The sequence below is a fragment of the Telopea speciosissima genome, chromosome 10, assembly GCF_018873765.1.
Source record: "Telopea speciosissima isolate NSW1024214 ecotype Mountain lineage chromosome 10, Tspe_v1, whole genome shotgun sequence".
Lineage (NCBI taxonomy): Eukaryota > Viridiplantae > Streptophyta > Magnoliopsida > Proteales > Proteaceae > Telopea > Telopea speciosissima.
In genome coordinates, this window is record NC_057925.1 from 10384307 (window position 1) to 10390306 (window position 6000).

Sequence of the window (6000 nt, forward strand, 5' to 3'; positions counted from 1 at the left end):
TATCTGCGAAAAATGTTCAAGGGTTTTGGGTCAATATCATTGTAACAGAGGAACCCACCAACACATCACAATGACAAAAAAAAAGGGGGGGGGGGGGGGAAGGGAAATCTCTGTGTGTAACGTCAAAGATGGCTGATGAGTTTGATTGGTCCTCCTATTCTCTGCAAATTTGAGTTCCAAAATATCAAATTTTGGTAATAGGTTCTGCAAATTTAATGTGCCGCTTCACAGGAATTGTGGTTTCAGGAAGCCCACGTTCCCAAAGCCTATTTACTTCTTGCTCATCGTTTTCTTCTTCTCCTCTCCTTTCCAACTCAAATCCATCGTCGACTTGCAACCCAAATCCCTCTCTGCAACTCAAAGACCTCATTCCATCGTCGTTCTGCAATTCAGACATAAAACCTAAAATGGTTATGATGAGCACATTTATGTGTGAAATCTTAGGGCATAAAGCATACGTTTACCACATTGGACAGAGTTACTTTGGTGCTTTCTTGTGCTTTTCAGGTTTTGGGCTATTTTGGGTTATTCTGGACTATCGGGAGCTGCATGCCCCAATTTATACGTAAAGTTATCATTTTTCTTTCCATGGCTGTAAGGAAGACTAAATTTGGAGCAAGATGGACTTGACGGAGTGCAAGTACGCATTTGTTTAGGCCTCCATACAGTTGATTATTCTTTTCAACCCAAGAAAGGATAATGGGTCAGAAAGGAGCTGTAGTCCAAGCCCATAGTCATTCTACCACTGCCCAAGGACATTTTTGACATTATAGAAGATATTTCTAAGCAATGGTGGAGATCTACTGCAAGTATAGGGCCGTTTGGCAATTTTGCATTCTTGAAGAGAGAGAAGGACTGCTACCCACATGGAGGGACCCACACTACCACTAGATTCCATAGTTTTGAAGGCCCCCAAGGTGTCCACGATTTTTCTGGGCTGCATTTAATGCCCCACGATTTTTAGAGGACACATTGGGGATTTTGTTAATTGGTTGAGCAGAATCCTAGTCATCCAACTTTTCAAGGGCACGTTTGGAAGTCTACTTGGGGTAGATTTATCTTGAAAGATATTTTCTCATCTATGGAAGGTTGAAAAGTCAAAGATGCCTTGATCTCATTGCTTGGAGAAGATATCTACAAAGAAAAGGAAGCACAAGTAAGAATTAGAAAGTTACTTTTTAATAAATAGAAGGTTTATGTATCTAGGATTCTTTTCTCTCCCTCTTTCTATTTTTTTTTCTTTTTTCTTGGGATTCAAGGCAATGTAAAGGAGGAAGGAGAGGAGAATATTCTCTTTTCTTAGGGAATATTTCTCCTACACTTCCCTCTTCTCTCTTCTCCTCTCTTCCCCCTATAAATACCCCTTGCCCTTTGGGTTGTAAGAAGTTAGTTTTTAGTTAGTTTCTAGTTCAATTTTAATTCAATTTTTAGTGTAGTTTTTAATTCAATTAATTAGTGAAATTTCTTCTTCTCTTCCTATAGTTTTTGGCTTTCTAAGTTTTAGTTTGATTTCATGCTTTCAATTTCATGGTTGTGATGCTTTTGATTCATGCTTTAATTTTATGTCTTCAATATGGTTGTAATAATTCTAGTTTAGTTTCAAGCTTTCTAGCCTAAGTTTCTAAGTTGATGACAAGACTTGGAGATTTAGAAGAGGAAGCAATTTCAGTCTGGTTCAAGCACATCCAGGTTTTCATTCTCTAAACCCTTAATCTCATTCTCCCTCTCCTCTATCTCTCTCTATCTTCTTCTTCTTCTCCCTCTATTTCTTTTATTTCTTTTATATGGTTATGGTTTATGGATGCACTTTTATTCTCTTATTTCTTTTTATGTGGTTATTATGTGTGGCTGCAATTTTATTCCTTTCAATTCGCTTTAGTTTGATAGGTTAGATGCTCATGTGTTAGGACGCCAATTTAATCCCTTAATTTTGTTAGATGCTTATGAGTTAGGATGCATTAATTTTTATTAGTTTAATTATTTAATTTAACACTTTAATTTGGTTCACTTTGCATTACTTTTAAGTTAGTTAAATAGAGTGGCGTATATCTCCTCGTGTTCGACCTGTAGCTACGATTGACCCGTACGCTTGCGGTAATTTTTAAACTCGAACAAGTTTTTGGCGCTGTTGCCAGGGAGATTATTGCCCATTTTATTTATCTAATTTTTAAGTAGTGCAAAGTGTTTTAGTTTATTATTTTCTCTTCTTTTTTTGAAAAAAAAAAAAAATCAGTTTTTGAAAACCTTTTCTTGTTTCTCTTCTGTTTCAAATAGTGTGTGCCCAATCTAAAGTCCTTCATATGCTTAAACCCAACCTCTTTTGGTGTCCCTCATAAGATTAAGTTACATATGACGCTGCATCTTGACTTGGTTGGGTGGAATGGCCTATGACTTATCTTTGGAGGTGACCAACTTTGATAACAGGAAAGCAACATAGTGAGAGATTTTGGAAACAAAAACGTATAGTAGTCCTCCACCCTACATTAGAATCCACTTGGAGTCGTACGTAGGTGGCTAAAATAATTAAGGGATATTACCCAAAACAGGACTGGACTTATAAAATCCTAATCCAACCTAACTGAAACACTTAATAACAATTAAAATAAAGAAATAATGACACTAACTTAACTAATCTCGTATGCCTAGCCTCTACCCATATTATAGGCCCATTACAAAGAAAACCCATTGGATCAAAGGCCCAACACATACATAACCTAACCCAAAGCTTATTTCTAATAAAATAAGTCCATTTTGGTGATTGTTTTTGGGAGAATTGCCTAGATCTACTATATAAAAAAAAGATTTATAGAACAAACAAGTATAAATTATATTTTACAATCACAAGTTATGTTGTTCAAAAGATTTACCAAATTCCCAACATCATTTACTCTATTTTTCTTCTTTCTTCTTTCTTCTTCTCCTCCTTCCATGGACGACGCCTCGGCAACCACTCCCTCCTCCCTCCTCCCTCCCATGCAACCCCGCTCCGCCCTCCTCACTGCAAACCCGCCTCGACACTACCACCTCCAGCACTACCACCACCCACCCCCTCCCCCCTCCCTTTCCGGCTCTCTCCCCCCTACCCCTCCCTTCCTTGCAAACCAGCTCCACCACATGCTCCCCTGCCCCTACCCCCTCCCTCCCCTGCAAACCCACCGTAATATTTATTACCACGATCTGGTCTGAAACCTTCTACTTTTGTTACAGCAAAAGACAAAATTGATTAAGTTGGTTGTTTAACATGGAATTCTGTTGGGGTCTTTTCACTACTCTTCTCCATTCTCCTAGTGTTAAAAATGCTAGCTGATACTATTGAAAAACTTAGGAGCTCACAGTAATTCCTCAGGCATAAGTAATTTTATTAAGAAGGGGCCTTCGCCTGTGTAAGAGTGGGGCAATCACTACTAAAAGTTACACTACTTTCTGCTCTGAGAAATTCAGGTTAGTGTAAACTAGCGAGGAGAGCAACTCCGGATTCAAGAGTGTAGAAGGGGAAGGCGCAATGGACAATGGCTCTCTGCAATATTATATTAACATGGATTGATAGAGAAAGTTTATCTGCACAAATAAGAAGTGAAACGAGTAAAATAAAATTTTTTGGGGGTAAAAAACGAGTGAAATAATTCATGAAATATATTTTCTTTCTTTTCCTTTGTTTTGTTTTTCTTACATTAATAAATCATCCACAAAAGAAGATGCGAATGAAAAACGTCTTATAACAGTGGAAAATGGGAGTTTTTTATAAGACGGGAGAAACATCAATTAACTCCTCGAGTCTTCTCTTGGGACTCGAACGGGAATTAGAGGGTGGGAAGGGGAGAATTCAAAAGGCGAATGGAAAGGCTCAGACTCATTGGAAAGCATCACCCCTATGGATCAGCTAGATAACAATCAAACCTCAAATCTGGGAAAGGCAACGCAAACGTAGACAATGAGATCTGGGAGAGGGTGGCGCGGGTTTGCAGGGGTGGGGAGGGGGTAGGCAGGAGGGAGTGGGAGGAGACGGTGGGGTGGGTGGCGGTGGTGGTGCGGGGTTGCTGGGGAGGGAGGAGGGAGTGGTTATGGCTGTGTCGTTCGTGGAAGTAGAAGAGAAAGAACAATGTTGGGGGTATTTTAGGTTCTTTTTAAACTTTTTTACTCATGGGAATTGGGTAAATCTTTTGAAGATTATAGCATGTGATTGTAAAATAGAATTCTCCCTTTTTGTTTTTTTTGCGTCAATCACATAATACCGATGGGATCAGATATTTCCTTATGCATAAAATGCTGTCCTAAAGGGTAATATAACATTAAGATCAACAAGCACTTTGGAGTCGTTTACCCCCTACAAAATCAAAAGCACTTTGGGATCACTTTATTCCATAGTGCTGAAGAGCTAAAGTATTGTGGTCTCGGTCCCTCAAGCAGCTTTTTGGGTTGAGAATTGAAACTTTTTGAACACAAGAACATTGATAAGGATCTAAATAAACCGAACAGAGCCTAAATCTTAAATGCTCCACCTCTACACCAGGATACCAACAAATACCTTCACCAGTACTTAACCGTTGTGAACACACTTTTGTTGGGTTAAATTCTTGTTAGTATAATATAGTTTGAAGTTATCAAAAGTGTGTTCAAACTCATGATTGGATCGGCCAATCCGTCTTGGGATTGGTATTTGGCGATATGAGTAAAAAAGGGGTGATACAGGAATGTAAAACTTGGATCGGTTGGAAAGCCATGAATCGGTTGGATTGGGAGGGCGATCCATGATGGCCTGTATTGGCCTACAACTAAAAACACAAAACACAACCAAGGCTCACGGGTTTTGACTTTTCTCCCTCATTTTCGCTGCATATCCTCTCAAACTCCACTATTGGAGTCGTCCTGAGCTTGTCTACAAGGATATTGAGTTCAAAATCTGAAGAGGTTCAAGATGTAGGAGATCAAAGCAAGAAGCAATAAGAATTTTGGAGAAGCCTACAGATTAGGGTTTCAAGGGGAGAAAATACCCTTTCTCCATTTTCTTTTGCATCATTCTTGCATCAAATGAGTAGGATCTTACTTCCGTGAAGCAAATCCTGTAGCAGATTTTCTAGCTAAGTTAGCGGTGAACAGTGGTGTGTCTTCACTGTGGGTCTCTAAATTCCCTTCCTCTGCCTGGAGCCATTTATCTGATAATGCTAAGGGTAGGCCTCGATTCAGATTCTACTAGTGGATTTTTTTTGGTTTCTCTTTTGGCTATCTGCTGCTTGGCCTTAGATTGTTTGGGTTTCTTATGGCTGTAGGCTTTTGGCCTTAGCGTGGTGTTTCTGTATCTGTCTGGGTATGCCTGGACATTAATTTCTTGTATTTTTTTTTCTCTTTAATATATTCTTGTGATCCTTAGCAAAAAAAAAAAAGAAAGATGGATCTATGTTCGATGAAAATTTAGAATTTGTTCTGTATTTATATTAGAAATGGGTATATCGAAATTGGAAAATTTGGGGAAAAATGCGTATATATGCAAAATTGCAAAATTCCAATTATTCTTTTTTCTTTTTTTCCTTCACCAAACCCTTTTCCCCATTTTCTTTTTCTTATTTTTTGTATTTTTGGATTTTAAGCTTTTTCTTTTGTTGGGCAATCCAGAGTAGGCTTGGATCATTCCTGGGAACAATCCAATCCCCAATCTCAAATTCTAAATCCATAGTTTCAATTGTTATTTCTGTTTGAAAATTTTGGGTGTCTGTGTTGATTTGTTCATTTCTTATTCTTGTTGTACCTGTAGAAAGTCTACACAGGTATATAAGATTCCTTTCCTAAAGCAGTTGACACACTTGATACTAAGCTTTTGTGACAAACTGGCCTCACATTTTGACTGGCCTGTGTTGTATTGGTTTGGTTGATGTAGGAAATGCTCCGACCAATTCCAGTTGCGCTGGCATCATGCACCCGGTTCTTTGAAGCTATGTCGGCAATGAGAGAAACGTTTGCCACAATTAAACAATTGCGTGTTGGTTCTTCATTGCCCACCACACC